Source organism: Mixophyes fleayi, chromosome 11 (genome assembly GCF_038048845.1).
Source record: "Mixophyes fleayi isolate aMixFle1 chromosome 11, aMixFle1.hap1, whole genome shotgun sequence".
Classification (NCBI taxonomy): domain Eukaryota; kingdom Metazoa; phylum Chordata; class Amphibia; order Anura; family Limnodynastidae; genus Mixophyes; species Mixophyes fleayi.
The window spans coordinates 40,611,753-40,632,144 of record NC_134412.1 but is presented as its reverse complement, the minus strand read 5'-3'; the positions used below and the strand labels follow the sequence as shown (position 1 = coordinate 40,632,144).

Genomic DNA, 20,392 nt, shown 5'->3' with positions numbered 1-20,392 from the left:
AAAAACCACTCCCATACCAGGACAGCTTACCCCATGAGGTCTTTGAAGGTGTTTCGTTCCCCCTAAAGGTGACAATGTTATCTTGTAGTTCTTGAGTCTGCAGGGCCACATTGAGTTAGGTCCTTAACGAGAGCAGTTTTGCTTTGAAGTCATTTGCATTGCACACTAGCTTACTGAATGAATTCATTTGATATACAGTATTTACAATGCAGTCCCTTATAATAATGCTTTATTCACCACAGTTATGTTATTGGTTAATCCTTATAACTGTAATTTCTCCATTTTCACTACAATCACAAATGGTGTATGCAGGTAATTCCAGAAAAGAAAAAAAATGTTATGCAAATAAAACTTAAATTTGTTTAAATGAAGAGCAAAATTTCTAACAAATTGTAAATAAAACACTTATTTCTTCCGTACAAATATCAGCAATGGATGCATAATACTTTTTAACTTATACATTAAGTATATTTCTGTTTCTTTGTTTAAATAAAATTGGTAGAACAAGTTTTACTGGCATGAAAAACAAAATCAGCATTTTATAAATTCATAGCTACTTCTTCCAAAGGCAGCAGTGAGTCATCACTATATCACGTCATGTTTCTCAACGCTCTCTCACAGCATGTTTCTTCATACAGAGAGAACTTTCCTTATAATATATTATTCATAATATAAGTAGGATTTGAAATTAAATAATTGTAAAAAAAATGGTGTCATTTTATAAACTCCATATAAACTAACATGTTATTACTATATAGTCTATTTTTTGCATTCACAATTGCACATTTTCATAAATTGCTCATTTAAATATATTTTGACTGAGATAAACAAATTATTTTCTTAGTTACCACTAGTTATTAATTCTAATGGGCTAGAAATACCTTTTTCATCTGTATTTTTCCATCCCCAACTTCTGATTTCTTCTGTAGTATAGATTTGTCAGAAATTGTGAGGACCGCACATCCTAGAGGATTCTTGGAATTCACCTAGGCAGTTTGTTTCAACTAAAACGCAGTTTATTCCACAGATGGTAATATAGACATGCGGATATACAGTCACCAGACAGATACGATCCTGTCACGGGCACTAGGAGTCTTTACCCAGTATCACCTGCTGATGGTCTTATCAGAGCAGTAGAGTTGGTATATGATACTCTGGTGGCAGGGTGATAATGGAACTGGAAACAGCAGATGGTTAGAGAATGCTCAGAAAGTCTATGACTAGCAGCACTGGTAAACAATAGGTAACTGAACACGAGGATCTGGATGGACAAGGACACGTGAGGGTAGTCAGTGGTCTGCGCACGGCAAGTTGTACCACTGCTATAGTGAGAAAGAATGTCCAGGAGTAATAAGGAGGTGGAAGTCAGCGGTCTGCGTATAGCAAGTTGTACCGCTGTCTGTAGTGAAGGAATGGAATCCAGGTGAAGGTAACGGGGAAGTCAGTGGTCTGCGTGTAGCAAGTTGTACCACTGCTTATGTGAGAGGATATATGCAACTGGTGACACAGGGAAACAGGAATCAGTGGTCTGCCTCTAGCAAGTTGTACCACTGAATATATATGTGAGGAAGGACACGAGGAGATAAATGCAATGCAGAGTCTACACGGGTACACTGAACTCGATCCCACGTTGAACTGCACACAATAATAATAATGAATGAACAGCACTGCACAGATAAACAGTCACTAGAATAGTCCAGCAAAAGGAAACACAGTCAATAATAGCAATAGTCTCAGAGGATGGAAACTCAGGAGGAGAACAACTCAGTCCAGATGGATATGCAATACACCAGCACAGTCAATGAGAAGTATGCATACCGTGGTTCAGATGAGCAGGCTGTTAGAGATAGCTGCAGGGATATCTGAGCGGCAGGGAACTGACGAGATGAGAAGTCCTTGCAGAGTGGAAGCGGCAGGTAGGTGCAGCGCACTGTAGGTAGGCCAGCAAGGACAACAAAATACTCAGGAAGCAGTAGTATATTGAATTGAACAGCAGGAGACCACGGGAGAGCTGAAGCGATGTAGCAGAGCTGGAAGCCGAGGAGCGTAGACTCGATGCTAACAGGCAAGTTGACACAAATGGACACACTGTAGAAGCAGTAGGCAGCGGGTCAGCTGACGGCAGGTAGAATGCAGACTGGAGCGCTGAGACGAGCAGGACTCTGTAGACACGCTGAAGTAGCTAACAGGAATCAGCTGGAACAGTAGCGATGTAACACAGGAGAGTTGGAGAGATCTGTAACTTGTTAGACACACGGAGGCAGTGGATAGGAATCAGATGCTGGAGTCACGATGAAACACAGGAGAGTTTGCAGTAATCTGTAACTGTAGATATACGGAGACAACGGATAGGAATCAGCTGCTGGAGTCACGATGAAACACAGGAGAGTTTGCAGTAATCTGTAACTGTAGATATACGGAGGCAGCGGATAGGAATCAGCTGCTGAAGTCACTAGGAACACACGGAGTAGAAGTGGTCTGGAAACCACAAACGGCAAACAGGAATCAGCATAAGCTGAACACACGAGGAGGCACTGGAACACCTTCAGAGACTCATGAGGAATGAGACTCCAAGATCAGGCAACGTGGTATTGACCACAGGTGCTTAATATAGGGAGTGTTGCCTGATCAGCCAATTAAGTTAAAGGAACAGAACTGAAGGTTAGAAGGGACTGCACATGCGCAGTACCTCATTATAATGGACGGACACGGTTCCTAGCTACCTTAGAAGTAGCACTCACAGTCCGGTGAGTGACAGATCCTATGCAGGTACAGCATACACACGTGACTGAAGCAGAGTTCCTGGTCACCATTCCATGAATACAGGCAATATCCCCTTCAATATTCCCATGGTAGTGGAGCTAATGGTGGGGGACTAGGAGCAGTAGCCGGGTTATGATAGGTGGGTTGGTGTTAAAGCATAAGATTAAGGGTACTCCCCATGGTGATTTGGAACTGTTGGCTCCCTGTGGAGAAGATGCCTAGGAGTCTAAACCAGGTATACTAGTTACCAGGTATACAATTACCTGGTTGACTAAAAAGGAGAGATTTGAATTATACATGCGTAAACCATTTTGTCCTCACTTATCCCTGATTTACATTCCACCTGATGTCATTTAAGAATACCTTGTCTGGCTTATTTTGCCACGTTCCTATTAACATAAATATGCATGGCATACAATCACACTGTTCACCCTGTTCACACTGCCTTAAAAACCCGGGTCGAGGCTCAGTATGAACGGGTCCAGGTCTAATTCCTGGGTCAGATGACCCGGGAATTAGAGCCGGTTCTTTTGGAGGGTTATTTCCGGGTCCGATCCAAGTAGTCTCCAGTGTGAACGTGGAGACCAGAGTTGAAAAACCCAGGTCTCACTGAAAGCTATTGTAAAGTTAAAAAACAAAAGCAAAAAACATCACAAGAGGAGCCAATCAAAGCTCCTCTAGTGATGTTGCCAGGGAGACCCAGGCAGACCTGTGTTCAGCGTGAACACGGTCTACTCAGGTATTTGCCGGGGTGTCCTGCACTGTCACCCGGCAATATCCCGGTTCATAAAACTGGGATATTGCCAGGGCGGCAGTGTGAAAGTGGTATAACATAGTTAAACAAATGCCCAAGAACAATAAATTTAAATAAACTGTAAGGCAATGAGATGGTGAAAGTCCATACTATGTCCATACTATGGACATACTACTTCATTCGTAGGAGTCCAACAATCACATTGCTGGGTTACGCAGAGGTAAAGACACATATCATTCTTCTCTGAGCACATTCATAATGATTACATGATTACATTGTCTTTCATTCCAGTTCCCTTAATTTTCTTTAAATATATTACAGGTTCATAAACTTGGTGAAGGTGCATAATTTTACAAAGTTATATAAAGGTGGACATCCCCTTTATCCTGGCCCAGGTCAAGCCCTGGGGCACCCTACTTGATGCCCCCAACCCTGCAGCTTCATAAATGACTAGGCAGGAGGTGGGGATGGCGTCCTTTGATCATCAAAGTGGCAGAGTAGCACTTGGTTGTGACATCAAGGGCATTAACAACATTGGATAAGTGACATTGTTTTATGTCTTGCCTCCATCTTTCGTTAACATTTTCAAATTGAAAGTGTTTTTGAATACAGTGAACTGTAATCATTTGTGGGTATCCAATTATAACATTTTGTCTATAGCTTTTAGATCTTTGAAACATCAAATCAATGTTGTACTCCCTCATACATATACAGCATCTGTATTAGCCACAGAGTACAGTAGCCTGACTTGTGCGTGAGGTCTGAAATTATTATTATATAATTATTCAACTGCTGGTGCAGACAGCAACAAATGCTGTGCTAGTCAATATTGGAAGAAGAGAGCGTGAGTGGGTTGCTGGCCTGCCTATGTTGCTTGCTGCAGTATTCTATCAATCTGAGCTGCCTTACAAATTATGAGCACGCAGTATAAGACTCCTCTGGTAGATGTCATTTATCCCTGTTTCTTCAAGGTCGTGGTGAATAATATGCAAAATTGGGATAAACAGGCAAATCAAAATATATTTTATGTATTGATATTTTTATATGTATGAAAGTACATCAAACATTTTTGAAGTAGGCAAATCACCTAGACATCCACATACACTAGATTGCGTTTCATCATACTCATCATATTATCTGTTCTTTGTGCGCCAATCAGTATTTCATATCTAATAAAGCATCACTTTGTCGCACAACTTCTCCTAGCATAAGCTTGATTGATGGAACTCTTTGTAAAAAGATATATAGAAAAATAAAACTTTATATAGTTACTCTGTAAACATAAATCTCCCGTACATGGACAGTTTTGTCTGGAAGTAATAATTAAAATACTGCATAGAATTTGGAGCCCCTCCAAAGTGTCTTAGTATTCAAGATACTAGGTTGGTTTTTTTTGCACTTAAACTAAAACTTAGCATGAATTTATTGCCTTAAAATTGTGCACCCAACACTGTACCTAGTCATTAGATGGTGCTGAAAAGCATTTGGCAAGGCCATATACCAAATCGAGGTTGTTATTTGCTTATGGGAAGATCATTTGCCAAACCCTTTGACAATGTTTTATACACTTCTGTATATAGAGCATTACATGTACTTCTATAAATCTGTTTTCATACTATTTCCCTTTGAGCCATGTTAATAACATTCCACAAATAACTTCAGTGGAAGTGCTTATTTTCATTTTGTCACTAGGGATTAGTTAATTTCAAAGTTAATGTGGGTTAAACAGCAATTATCTTTGTGCTGTGTAGTTTTTGAAGGAAGGGTGCTATATTTTTTTTTTTATAATATTTGTATGGTGCTGAAAAATTGCAGAATTTGATTGATTTGCAAATATTACTATTCATTTTTACTTATCCTTTTTTGTTGAAAAGAATCTTCTCTGCTACACTAAGGGATTCCTTTCAAAGAGTTACAACATTAACAGTAGTATTGGCTGCTTTACAAGTACCACAGTAGTGAATATGACAGAGTTTTGACTACTTTTCAAACTTTGATAAATGTCAGGTAGAATCTCCAGCTCACAATGAGACAGTTTAGAAAAGGTTAGAAATAACATTAATACTTTCTAATGTTCTACCAGAGTGTAGCAGAAAATGACTAAAGGATATCTCAAAAATTTAGTTTCAACTTAAGATCATTTCAAAATGAGCTAAAAATCATAGATGTGAAATATATATACACACACACACACACACACACACACACACACACACACACACACACACATTGTTTTTATTGTTTTATCATGATGTGTTAAACAGTAATTCACTATATTCGATCCCCTTCTCTCTATTTTATTGCATGCATATACTGATAGATTTCAGCTGGTGTCTTGGCTTTCCATGCCTTTTTGCACCTCCCTTTCTTCATGTGTTCAATACTTTTTCCCTGTGTCATTTCACATTATTACACAGAGCTTAAATTATGGACAACTATGGTTTGATTTATTTGCATGTGTGGATTGCAAGGGTTGTTGCTCACATTTGGTGTAAATTTCAATACAATAACCACATTAAATATATATTTACTGAGAAAAATGTTGATGTGTTCATAACTTATTTCACCTGCTGTGTACGTTCCTTGTTGCCTCAAAATCCACTTCCCTGTTGTGTAAGATGATATTGATGGGCAAATTATGTTCTCCACAAATCGTTCAATTCCAAAATGTAAGTAAAGTAGTCTGTGGAAGTTTGTTTTTTTCTCATCCTCTCACCCTCGGTTAGTATATGCATGCAATAAAATAGAGAGATCTAAGCTTTCACTTCTTTACAGACAGCAAGCAGGTTGCATTAACTACATCTGTAATGAAGTCTGCTTCTTGATTTGGATAAGACTGTTGATAATCCGATAGGCTGTTAATATTTTTAAAATCCTGTTAATCTCTCATGAAACTGATGATTGGTTATCCAAACAGATAATTAAGGCATTTTAATCAGCTTTACCCATTCTCTCATCATAATAAAAAGCCTGGCTGGTGTTGTAGATCAAGTACCATCCTCACTACTCATCTTTACTTATATAGTTTTTGACTCTCATACTTTTCTTTCATTTTATCTATTGCTTTCATTAAATTACGACTGGCATGAATTAGTCTATGTGGATTTTGCTGAACATACTCTCAATGAGTCATCAACATGTAAGTACCTTTAGAATAAGCTTAAATAATATTTCCCCCAAAACAGAAAATCCTAAAAGTTTTCCTACCTGAGGTCCAACCAGATAGTCAATATGCTGCCCATATGAAAAGACACCAGAAAGTGCAGCATACATTTGGGACGTCATTGCTCCTGTTGACTTGTTAATTTTATAGGAGACCAGAGCATGCAGAAACCATCAGGGACACACAAAAACTGAATTTTGGGTAGAATATCGAAATGGATGAATGAACCTTTAACTAGCATAAATACCATTTCTTTTATTCAAAATTATTCTATTTTTGTTTTATTAGCTCAGTGTAATGTTCCTTATAAAAAATATATTTAAACATTCTAATGTTGTAAATATGTTTTTATTTCTTATATTTCACAAAGAAAATTGTAATTTTATTAATACACTAGAGCAGTGGTTCCCAAACTTTTGCAGTTCGCTGCACCCTTAGAGTCTCCATAATTTTTTCAAGGCACCCCTCCAAAATAATTACCGAGCAGTCCCGTTTTATAAGTAGTCAAAAAGACATACTAAGTATTTAGGTCAGAACAGAAATACTTATTTAGTTTGTATACAAAAATAATACACATAAATCCAAGGGAAAATAATTTATTTATGTATATTTTGTCCAATTATATTTTTGTCAAAGAATAATTTACAACTAACACACTCTGTGCCCCCTGCATCCACACACTCTGTGCCCCCTGCATCCACACACTCTGTGTCCCCTACATCCACACACTCTGTGTCCCCTACATCCACACACCCAGTGCCCCCTGCATCCACACACCCAGTGCCCCCTGCATCCACACACCCAGTGCCCCCTGCATCCACACACCCAGTGCCCCCTGCATCCACACACTCTGTGCCCCCTACATCCACACACTCAGTGCCCCCTGCATCCACACACCCAGTGCCCCCTGCATCCACACACTCTGTGCCCCCTGCATCCACACACTCTGTGCCCCCTGCATCCACACACACTGTGCCCCCTGCATCCACACACTCTGTGCCCCCTGCATCCACACACACTGTGTCCCCTGCATCCACACACTCTGTGCACCCTGCATCCACACACACTGTGCTCCCTGCATCCACACACTCTGTGCCCCCTGCATCCACACACACTGTGCCCACTGCATCCACACACTCTGTGTCCCCTGCATCCACACACTCATCCACACACACTGTGCCCCCTGCACCCACACACTGTGTGCCCCCTGCATCCACACACACTGTGCCCCCTACATCCACACACTCTGTGCCCCCTGCATCCACACACTCATCCACACACTCAGTGCCCCCTGCATTCACACACACTGTGCCCCCTGCATCCACACACACTGTGCCCCACGCTCTGCCCCCTCAGCCTCTACCTGCTCTGCCCCTCAGCCTCTGCCCGCTCTGCCCCCTCTGTCCCCTCAGCCTCTGCCTCTGCTCGCTCTGCCCCCTCAGCCTCTGCCCGCTCTGTCCCCTCAGCCTCTGCCCACTCTGCCCCCTCAGCCTCTGCCCACTCTGCCTCTGCCCGCTCTGCCCCCTCAGCCTCTGCCCGCTCTACCCCCTCAGACTCTGCCCGCTCTGCCCCCTCAGCCTCTGCCTGCTCTGCCCCCTCAGCCTCTGCCCACTCTGCCCCCTCAGCCTCTGCCTGCTCTGCCCCCTCAGCCTCTGCCCCTGCCCGCTCTGCCCCCTCATTCTCTGCCCGCTCTGCCCCCTCAGCCTCTGCCCACTCTGCCCCCTCAGCCTCTGCCCGCTCAGCCTCTGCCTGCTCTGCCCCCTCAGCCTCTGCTCCTCGTTGTGCCCCCGCCATGGACAGAAAGAAAAAAAAACCCACAAAAAACTACTTACCAATCCGGCGGCGCCCGGGACCCAGCATCCTCCTCCTTCCTCGCTTCTCACTGTCACGCCCAGCATTCAGTGAGAAGCGAGGAAGGAGGAGGATGCTGGGTCCCGGGCGCCGCCCGATTGGTAAGTAGTTTTTTGGGGTTTTTTTTCTTTTTCCTTCCTCTTCTTCTTCCTGTCCACGGCACCCCTGTGACAACGCCGCGGCACCCCTGGGAGCCGCGGCGCACAGTTTGGGAACCTAGTGACTAGAGGTTGCAGAACTGGCAAGTACTTCTATCAACTGAACATTCTGACATTCACTTGTCCTCATTTTGCATAATTGTTAGTGGCTGACAGAAGTGTATCTGTTTACTCTATTATGTTAAAGTAAAAAAAGTCTTTAACCACATTTTATCATAACTATATCAGTTGTTTCAATTTGGATCCTATTTACAATTCTGCACTTTTCACAGTTTGCAGTTTGCATTTTGAATGTACTGGCAACAGGAATTCATCAGTTGTAATGTCTTATTTGCCCAGATCCATAAATAAAGGTAACATAGTGACTGTCAGATGTCTATAATATTAACGTGTCTGAAAATGCATTTTTAAATATACATGATTTGCATTGGGGGGGAAGGCGCTGACCAGATCCTATTAGGTTTGAAAGCGTAGTACTATAAAACATTTATTTGTATTTAGTGTCATTTGTAATCCTGATATAGCTGAACAACTCTGTTTTGCAAGACACACATGCAATAAATACATACGTATTTGGCTTCTTACAGTGAAGAAAGGATTGTTTTTTATATTGTAGGTTAAGTACAAATATTTGTTTTTGGAAAGTGTTGTGAACCATTTAGAACATCATTGCATTCCTCTGTATGCTATAAGAATGCTAGAGTTATAATAGAATAAAACGGTGTTAAAGTTCAAGCAGATACTAGAATTTTCAATTTATGCAGCAGCATGTAGTGCTTTCAGAAAATAAATTCACCATCTCAAAGTTAATGGAAATGTCCAACCATAACTTTTAATTTACAAACAATCCTCCATTGTGACTCATCATGTCAGCCTTATCATCATATTGCCCTAAGTGGTATATTCATCCAAACATCTCTGGGGTAGCCTTGAGAAACTACAGTTACCATCCCGAGAATAGATGAGCTTCTCAAGAGCTGATGGGGTCCTAGAAATGGGACTGGCTCTGCCAGTTGAAGGTGGCGGGATTCATCTGAAGAAATGGATGATCATCTTTAATTTAAAATTAGCCCGTTAGAATACTTTTTAGATTAAGTGACGTGAAGCATCCAAATTTGCAAATAGCAAAGAAAAAAACCCAAAAACAACTCCAAAACACACATAATGCTTTCCTGCTGATTCTTTATAAAATCTGTATTTAAATCTTAGTATTTTCCTTACTAGGGTGATATTGGGGTTTCCCACATGATGCTTTGTTGGAGAGGGCATGTTGGCTGTAATAGTGTAAAGGTTCTGCACCGCTAGCAAAAGCATGATAACTGGTCAGCTGGTCAGTCATCCATTTAATTCTACTGATGACCTGAAAGTGTGTTATGAGGAACTTAACTAAGTTTTAAATGTCAGAAACTAAGGTTTATAAGCTAAGTTTCTAGCGTTATATAATTTATTGAAATGATATAGTTTACTCATAAAACCACATGATAAAATAAAAATATTTATGTACTATGTACAAACACACCCATGATTTATTTACTTGGTGGAGTAATGGTTTTTGTATATGCATTTAGGGGGGTATTCAACTGTTAGCGAGATTTTATTTTTCCCCGCTGTGTTAAAAAAAAAAAATCTCCTGCGGGTTTTTGCCAGCAATAGCGACTGTTTTGAGTTAGCGCAGCAGGAAAACTTGTGCAATTCAATTGAAAAAGAGGGAGCGCTGCCCCCGCGAGATTTTAGGGGAGTGAAGGGGAGTTTTAACGTGGTCATGTATAACACAAAAAAAAAGATTTTGCCTACATTTCCATACATTACATTGCATCACACATTGATAATATCTACATTACAGTACTTTCTTTAGCATATTTTGTAATTTAACTATTTTTTAACATACAATCACCTATACCATGTCAAAACACATTACTACATTCATATTTGTACCAAAAACATACATAAATATAATAATTAGTGATTTTTTTTTGGATTTTTTTTTATTTCATTATTTGTTCACAAGAAAATCAACTTACACAAGTTAGGCATTAGTGATAAACATAAGTTTAACTTTTTTTCCAAATTTTTACATGATTTCAAATACTTTTCAAAGGTTTTTTTATTTTTAACACAACCCAAGGAGGTGCGATATAAAACAGCATATTTGCCCGTTTTACCCGCCGCGTTAAAAAACAATTGAATAGCTTTTAATGCGGCTGCCTCTCGAACACCCTATACTTTCAATAGACCTTCTACTACTGGAGCGTGAGAGGACCGTTTCATGAAAAAAAACGTAGTGTTAAAAATGGAATTGAATTGACGGTAAAGTTAACCCGCTCAAAAATGATGAAAAAACAGCGTTAAAATGACTTAACACGCTAAAAAAACAAAACTCGCTGACACTTGAATACTCCCCTTAGACTGTTTTTACTATTGGTCAATGCTTTTTATTTTGCTTTCTAGGGTTAATTACACTGTCAGTCACATGGAAATTTTACACGTATAAATCATAGTAACAAATTATACAATGAAAATTTTGCTAAATAATTATGTTTACTCAGATTGTAGATAGATGATTAGTTTTCTATTTGAGATGTTGGTCACTGGGTTAGGTATAAAATGGTATTTGTTTAGTTTGGTAGTATACTCAGAGGTGCTGAAGGGGTATGGGTATAAAGCACCCAGATCTCCTATCCATGGCCTCATCTAAACAGGATTTTTGGAAAAGGGAAAGAGATTGCATAGACCAGGGGTCAGGGAACTTTTTTACCTTTTACCCCCAATATATTTAGATACGCCGACGTTACCCCCTTAATTTGAAAGGAAGGAAATCATATATTATTAATTATTGGAATTCAAAATTGTATTGAATCTATTCAAAATTTCTTTGAAAGCTTCAACTTTAAAACTTCAGGTTTTGTAGAAATGATGTTGCTTCATTTTTGATACGAGAGCATCCATATTGGGGCAATATGATGTCAGAGAAATTTGGATACAGTCTTCAGCGTCCAATTGATTTCTCTGCTTGTTTATGTTCGTTAGAGTGGAAAATCCTTGTTCGCAAAGGTAGGTTGTTGCAAAAGGCAGCAACTTTTTGACGGCCTCCTCATGTGCCTTTGCAGCTGTTGATATCCAACAATATGACAGATCTGCTTTGATTTCAAATGCAATACGTGCTTCATTATTGCATCGAAGCTCAAGAAGTGCCTCTGCCAACCCTTGAGGCTCTTCTGGCACAACAGCAATTTCACATTTAAAGGGGTCTACAATCCAACTGACAGCATGTGAATCAGCAGCATTACCCCCAGGAATTTCATTTTTACCCCATTTCGGGTAATTTACCCCTGTTCCCTGACCACTGGCATAGACCAATAACTTACTATTGGGCCGCACAGTCACAATCCTTTTTGAAGCTGCGCACACAGACTAGGCGGCCCCGGATATATTTATAATGTGTCACATTTTAATGTCAGATTATATTTTCATTGCTGAAGTGCATGGTAGCAAATTAAACCCAACAGGCGGTGAAAAAGTTAGGGAGATTAGTAATCCCAATCAGTGAATATTTTCAACACTCTTTGATATACAATCTACAATATTTTTATTGATTTTTTTTTTATGGAAGTGTGTGATACTAAAAATGTAATGTTAATGTGAAAAAGGTGGAAAAGCTCAGGTAATGATTTAGTAAAGTAGCAAGTTCTACTGTAGCATAACAGGTATTTAGTCAAGACCAGTCAGGATTTACACCGTCGTCTAACCCACCGGTGGGTAGCAGATGGACCACAGGGCCTCCACTGGCCTGTCAAGCCTTCATCTGTAGCCCTCCACCTGGCTGCTCCCGATCTTATCAGAACACGGCAGATAACTTCTGTGTCATGTGATCTACTCTGCACAGTGCAGGGAGGTCAAGTGGTATACTTGGTGGAGGAGGGAGTACACTGTGATCTTCCTATGTGCAGCCCCTTTAAAGGCTGGAGGGCCATGCATGCGACCCATCCAGCTATTTCACTTTGCCCCTCACTAATCTCAGCTGATTAGCCATTGGAAGCAAACGCAAATTGCTTATCATGGAATAAAACTGACGTTTGTAGTATATCATGCCCTAAATTTAAAAACCTGTGTAAACACTGGTACAGTTATCACACAGATGAAATCTTAACACTTAATAAATCTGAGATAACTTGTTTTGTGAGTGTGGCACATTACAATATCAAGAGAAGGAGAGCAAAGCTATTAACTAAACAGTACAGTTTAAAAAAATAATTTTAAATGGTTTCAAAATATGTTTAGCAGTTTAGTAGCTCTCACTCTTATTAAGTTCAAATACATAGAAAAGGTAGAACATGGGGGACAAGTGTCTTGGCTCTGTCTGTGTCCAGCTACTAATGAATTAAAACTGCTGCTGTGTGTTTTTCATATACTGATTGGTTAATTTCTTTACATAGAATCATCAATCATTTATATTATAGCAAAATACAGATGCTACCTGCCAAAAATGACATACAGCAAGAATAAAGAAGAAACAAAGTTGGCAGCAATAGGTGCACTGCAATCTTGTGAAATTAGTATCTACCCCTATTAATGAATTAAACTTAACTTCTATTATCACATACTAAGATTGTTTTATTAATAAAAAAACAGCGAAATATAAAAAAAAAAACAACATTACACTAACTTCACATTCTTCTGATTTTTTTCTTTTTTCACACTAAAGATTGTAGAAAATCAATCTATGACATTAAAATACCAATGATGGTAATATACATAAATACATTTATAAGTGAATACAATCTATGTCCATATCCCGTGTTTTCCTTATTATTAAATACATTATAACTCACAATATAAAGCTATTAAATACAAAGATCAACAAAGACAATAAAAAAAAGATGCAGAATAGGAAATATACAATTAGATAAGAAATGTATGTTGGAACGAGCTGAGAATTTTCATATATAAACAGGACTTACTTCTGTTCCATTCTTTTCCCACGCTATTTGCTTTACAATGAACATCTATGAATGTCTGGAGAACGTGGATTCCCTTCTTGAAGGTGACCTTTCGAATGTGTCTCGCCGATACATTTTATATCTTTATTCAGACATTAGAAATGATACAGCATCGGATAATATGGGAATAGTTACAGCGAAGTAGATATCATAGTTACACTAACCATATAGCTAATTGGCTCTGGAAGACAATTAATCCTGTGAACAATACACATAGATTTGAGATACTGTCCTTTGTATGGCGGAAGTGGTCAATGTTAGATGATATACTGTCATGGCAAAAAGTTTTGAGAATGACACAAGTATTGGTTTTCACAAAGTTTGCTGCTTCAGTGTTTTTAGACCTTTTTGTCAGATGTTGCTATGGTATACTGAAGTACAATTACAAGCATTTAATAAGTGTCAAAGGCTTTTATTGACAATTACATTAAGTTTATGCAAAGAGTCAATATTTGCAGTGTTGACCCTTCTTTTTGAAGACCTCTGCAATTCGCCCTGGCATGCTGTAAATCAACTTCTGGGCCACATACTGACTGATGACCAGCCATATTTGCCTAATCAATGCTTGGAGTTTGTCAGAATTTGTGATTTTTTTGTTTGCCCACCTGCCTTTTGAGACCACAAGTTCTCAATAGGATTAAAGTCTGGGGAGTTTCCTGGTAATGGACCCAAAATGTTGATGTTTTGATCCCCAAGCCACTTAGTTATCACTTTTGCTTATGGCAAGGTGCTCCGTCATGCTAGAAATAGGCATTGTTCATCACCAAACTGTTCTTGGATGGCTTGGAGAAGTTACTTTTGGAGGATGTTTTGGTACCATTCTTTATTAATGGCTGTGTTATTATTCAAAATTGTGAGTGAGCCCACTCCCTTGATTGAGAAGCAACCCCACACATGAATGGTCTCAGGATGCTTTACTGTTGGCATGACAAAGGACTGATGGTAGCGCTCACCTTTCCTTCTCCGGACAAGTGTTTTTTCCAGATGCTCCAAACAATCTGATAGGGGATTCATCAGAGAAAATTACTTTACCCCAGTCATCAGCAGTCCAATTCCTGTACCTTTTGCAGAATATCAGTCTGTCCCTGATGTTTTTCCTGGAGAGAAGTGGCTTCTTTGCTGGCCATCTTGACACCAGTCTATCCTCCAAAAGTCTTTGCTTCACTGTGTTGCAGATGCACTCACACCTGCCTGCTGTTATTCCTGAGCAAGCTCTGCATTGGTGGTGCCCGCAGCTGAATCAACTTTAGGAGACGTCCTGGCACTTGCTGGAAGTTCTTGGGCACCCTGAAGCCTTCTTCACAACTATTGAACCTCTCTCCTTGAAGTTCTTGATGATCCGATAAATAGTTGATTTAGGTGCAATATTACTAGCACCAATATCCTTGCCTGCGAAGCCCTTTTGTGCAAAGCAATAATGACTGCACATGTTTCATTGCAGATAATCATGGTTAACAGAGGAATAACAATAATTTCAAGCACCACCCTTGTTTTATAGCTTCCAGTCTGTTATTCTAACTTAATCAGCATGACAGAGTGATCTCCAGCCTTGTCATTGTCCTTGTCCTCATCTGTGTTAACAAGAGAATCACTGATTTGATGTCAGCTGGTCCTTTTGTGGCAGGGCTGAAATGCAGTGGAAATGTTGTTTTTGGGATAATGTTCATTGTCATGGCAAAGAGGGACTTTGAAATTAATTTCAATTCATCTGATCACTCTTCATGACATTCTGGAGTATATGCAAATTGCCATCATAAAAAACTGAGGCAGCAGACTTTGTGAAAAATAATACTTGTGTCAATCTCAAAACTTTTGGTCATGACTGTATAATGTAGCAATAGTAAGGAGTTATAAACTAAGGTATTGGAAAACTCCTTAATATTTCTATTCAAAGGCTCTCATATTTAAATTCAAACCTATGTGAATTAATACGGAGTTCAATTGAACTCACTACAAAGATGCAGTGTAACAAATAACTGGTACCACTTGTAGCAGAAATGTAACAATCCTTGGTAGATAAATGTATCCCATTAGAAATAATGATACTTCACAGAAAGATAACTTAATCATTTCATACGGACGGAATGGAGTTAATCACAATACTGACAATGTTCAATTATGTAACCAACACCTAATTCTTTCATTGGCTGTTGAGAGTTTAAAAATCACTCAGGTAATGAACTGGTTTGTCTTGAGAAAACATTTTGCAGTGAAACGTGCGTTGGCATTAAGCTGTGCATTTTTCCACCCTAATAGAACACGTATTGGAATATTTAGATTCCACCAGCGTTTCAATTTATACTTTACAGAGTAATATGCCAAATCCAGAGTATTAGCAATTATTGATAGACATTAATTCACTCCCCGATCCTATTTTAATACAGGGAAGTATATAATCATTAATGTCTGAACCCCTCTTAAATTTAAAATATTATTGACTACTACTATATGCCACTACCAGTTACTAGAACCTCAATAATTAAAGGGACTCAACGATTTAAACGGGTGATTGCAGATTACCAGATGGACAATTTTGTAATAAATTTTTGGCTTACCATATGAATGGTTTAATTGTGGAACTGTTATAACAGGATTATAGGGAAATCTGCACAACTATTTTAAATCACATTTTTCAATTCACCTCCTTTATATATATATATATATATATATATATATATATATATATATTTCACCATTTTTTATTAATAAAACAATCTCAGTATGTAATAAAAGTTAAGGTTTATCTATTAATAGGGGTAGATGCTAATCGGAAATTAATTTCACAAGACTGTAGTGCACCTATTGTTGAGAACTTTGTTTCTTCTTTATTCTTACTGTATGTCATTTTTGGCTGGTAGCACCTGTATTTTGCAATAATATACATGACTGATGATTCTATGTAAAGAAATTAACCAGTCAATATATGAAAAACACACAGCAGCAGTCCTAATGCATTAATTCTTGTGCGACAATAACCTTTTAAGTAAGTATACAAAGAATCAGCTTACATATTACTAAAATACTTCATCAAAATAAACACTTAGGGGCATATTCAATTGTCGCAGGTTTCCGCGGCGCTAAAACTACTACCGTTATTACGGTAGTAGTTTACGGTAGTAGTTAGCTGGATTTCAGCTCGTGGCTCAGGGAGCTGTGATCCAGCAAGAAAATTACCGTAATAACGGTTTTTCCGCGCACTATTACCGTAATAACGGTAATAGTCCGTGGAGCACAAGATTTTAGCCGTTTCCGCTGACAATTGAATATGCCCCTTATAATACTTGTAAAAACACATATGAATCATTCAATACGTCAAGGTTATGTTGTATCAAAAAGTATCCAAAAGGCCTCTCAACTTAATTGACCAAAAAAAAGGATGGATAGAAACAAAATATCTATATATATATATATTATTACTAGTGAAATCAGGAAGAGGCAACAGAAGTATAAGAGCCAAGTGTCTTTATTTAGGCAAAATATGTGAAGCAGGATTGAGTTTGTGGAATATGCAGATTTCAGGTAGCAGAATAAACAGGTATACTCCAATACACAAATATGAACAGGTGGCAAATACAGTTTACATGCACAAACCAGTATATTGAGTTACCCAATTGCCAGGGAGGCACGAGGCTCCACACTAAGGAGGCAGGGATCAGGATTCCAGATTGCCAGAGGCACGAGACAGTCCAGGGAAGCAGACAGACTAGCTGAGTCCAGTGACCTGGTGGAGGTCAGGGTATCAAGAGTTCAAGCAGAATCCAGTAGCCAGGCAGAGGTCAGGGCAAAAGGCAAACATGCAGGGTCCGGTAATCAGGCAGAGTGCCACAACAGGAGATTAGACAGCAGCAAAGCAAAACTGGAACAGGGATAAACAAGAGACAAGCAGCAGCCAGGTATAAACAATGAACTGCACAGAACACAGATTGAGGCAGGTACATGAAGCTGTGAGACAGGTACTGGTACTAATCAGGTAAGGAGATTAACTCCTACAGGCAAGGTATAAAGGTCAGGGACAAAACTGTCTTCTGAAGTGTGTTTCTCCACTTATTTTGTGGTTTCTCCAGAGGTAAACAATTTATTTTAAAGGAAGTATTTAATTTACTCTGCACCAATCAAACCGCAGTGCTAATTAAACTCTGCACAATTTCCGTAAGCATAACAAAAACCTTTTGTTTCCAATAAATTATTAAGACATACATTAAACAATCCATCTGACACTATGAATTTGCTATATGTATTTCTCCTATGCTCAAGGAACCTAGTATTCAACAGACATGTAGTTCATCCAGTATACTGCAATTTAAATGTACACTCCAGTTGGATTGGGTATGCAATATCGACAATGAACATGTAAACATTCAGAATGTCAACACCATAAAGTCGACAATCAGAATGTTGACACAAGTAAAAGGTCGACAGTCTGAATGTCAACATGTTTATTAGGTCAACAGAGTTAAAATGTTGACATTGTGAAATGGCATTTTGACTTTTATTGTAACTTGTTAAGAAAGATATCAATTACTCCCCATCTTAATGTCATTGCTCAAAGGTGGTCTTATATTTATATTGATTTTGTATGCAGCTATAACTTTACAGTTTGTGCTCACTCTACTAACTGGGCTATATATATTATATATTGCAATTATAATAAAAAAGCTTATTTTTATTTTTAAATCATATTTTTTAAATCATTTGCTGGGGAGTGGGAGAACACTATTCATGGGAATTGAGGGTTGCATCCAGCTATGTGGTAAATGTGGCCTTATTAGGGAAAATCAAGTCATTCGACCCAATCACTGAGCAGCAGGATCCTTTTTAATTTGACAGGTCTATACGGAACAATCACTGTGACTGGTCAATGATCACATGCATAGTGATTCCACTGCCTTTTACATCTGTCCTCATCAACATCTGATCAATCCAAATGTATTGTTGATCAGAATTTATAATTCTATTGGAACACGCACACAGTGATCTGCAGTCACTTGAGTCTAAATAAGCCTAATTGGTTATCAGCTTGTTCTTAGCTTGCTAACAATAGTGGAACCAGTGATGACCTCACTCTAATCCTGAAAAACGTTTTCTTTTCTTGCTTTAATTGTGGAAGCATGAATTTTATAATAATACGAATAGGTTGATATAAAGATAAGAACTTTGAGAAGTCCATCAAAGTCAGTCTAATCAGACATGTCTATTGAGTTGTGTGGAGTTTAAAAGACAAATATTTTAATTTGTAAATATATTAGATTTACACAAGAGAGAGGGAACACATTTTGCATTAGGGTGTCTAAGGTACGATACTGTGCTGTATACCAGTCTCTCAACATTTAATTTCATGTAAACCACACTAGAACAAAAAAGAGGAAATGTAACTACAATACGCACTCAATGACTAAAAGTTGATTCATAATATATTTTTCAACAAGTTAACCCGTGCATGATACTCATGCATTCTAGTCAAATCAAGCTACTTAAGGTGTTAAAAAGGTTCTTGTCATGCATTGATTGCCCCGATCGCACCCCCCTGGATCCGCCACTGTACACATGTGTGTTCATGAGGTAAAATTACCTCACGAAAATGAGTTTGACCCCTCAACTCGTCAATAATGTCAGTATACCAAATTTCAGCCCTTTTTGAGGTTTTTTTTCCACACACATTATGAATTTAGTAGGTCAGTTAACCCGTGCATGATACTCATGCATTCTAGTCAAATCAAGCTACTTAAGGTGTTAAGAACTCCCCACTGTCACCCCCGGCAACCACCAACCACTCCCAACTGTCACTTCTCCTTCAAGAAATATATAGGTCAGTGTATAACTCTGCCCAGCAGGTGGCGCTGCAGCTTGGTTTTTTATTTTCCACACACGCCACTAGGTATTTATATAGTAGATACTTTCAAAACAGCATAAGTTACATGAATAAAGCTCATTATTGTGTTGACAAGTTTGTGGTTCATTTAGGTTATGATTTCAGCAATTGTAAAAGGAAAAAATGACAACAAATAAAGATACACATATTGGCTCATCCTAACTTGGACATGCATCTGTTTGTTTAGTGTAAACACAAATTGGTTCTGTGTGTACGCCCCCTCCCCACAAGTATATACTTCCCCAGATGCAGATTCTCCATATGCAGATTTGGCTGCATCTTACACTTGTGACTGAGGCAGAGATGCATAGAAACGCAGATAAGTTTGTCAGTGGCAAATGCACTCACTGATCATGATGATTGCCAGCAGTAGCTGCTTCTGATAGGATGACAGCAGATTGACTTCTGAAGCTGACAGCGCTTTCTTCCACTGCTTGTGCCTGTATTATATGAATTTGTGTGTGTATTTTAACATGAAATTCTGGCTACTTTTATTTGGTAGATTACACCTGCTGTTTTATAGAGGTGTTATTTACTTAAATCAAACCCAATAGCCAATGTGTCTTTTGCTATCAAAACAAATGCTAAAAAATTATTCTTGTGCTTATGACATGTATCTGTTGTACGTTTGACATAAACCTGGTGTATTTGCTACTACTGTAAAGCTGTACAGATGTTGAGATGGGTCCAATTGCGTAAATGCTATTTTTACAGTTTAGCTTTTTTTTTTTTTTTAAAGCCTATGCATCAAACTCACCATCAGCCCCACAGTACCAATATAAAAAAATAAAGAATACAGGATTAATTATAGCTCCAAATAATTATGATAATTACCCA

At 38.7% G+C, this 20,392-nt stretch overlaps 1 protein-coding gene and 1 long non-coding RNA gene across 4 annotated transcripts in view; one reads left to right on the top strand and one right to left on the bottom strand.

The window, feature by feature from the left end:
- The window catches only part of LOC142107935 (uncharacterized), a 38,022-nt gene extending 36,959 nt beyond the window's left edge, over nt 1–1,063 (bottom strand). Inside the window, exon 1 of the long non-coding RNA XR_012680046.1 lies at nt 882–1,063. This is a non-coding gene — a long non-coding RNA (uncharacterized LOC142107935). The remainder of the gene's footprint in view (nt 1–881) is intronic.
- LOC142107933 (germ cell-specific gene 1-like protein) overlaps nt 1–20,392 on the top strand; it is a 100,202-nt gene that overhangs the window by 24,614 nt on the left and 55,196 nt on the right. The window contains exon 1 of one of the 3 annotated variants that reach the window (XM_075191600.1): nt 6,526–6,656. The exons of the other annotated variants lie outside the window; for them this stretch is intronic. The gene's annotated coding sequence lies outside the window, so the exon portion shown is untranslated. Of the gene's footprint in view, nt 1–6,525; nt 6,657–20,392 lie in introns of those variants that run through there. 3 annotated transcript variants of the gene reach the window in all.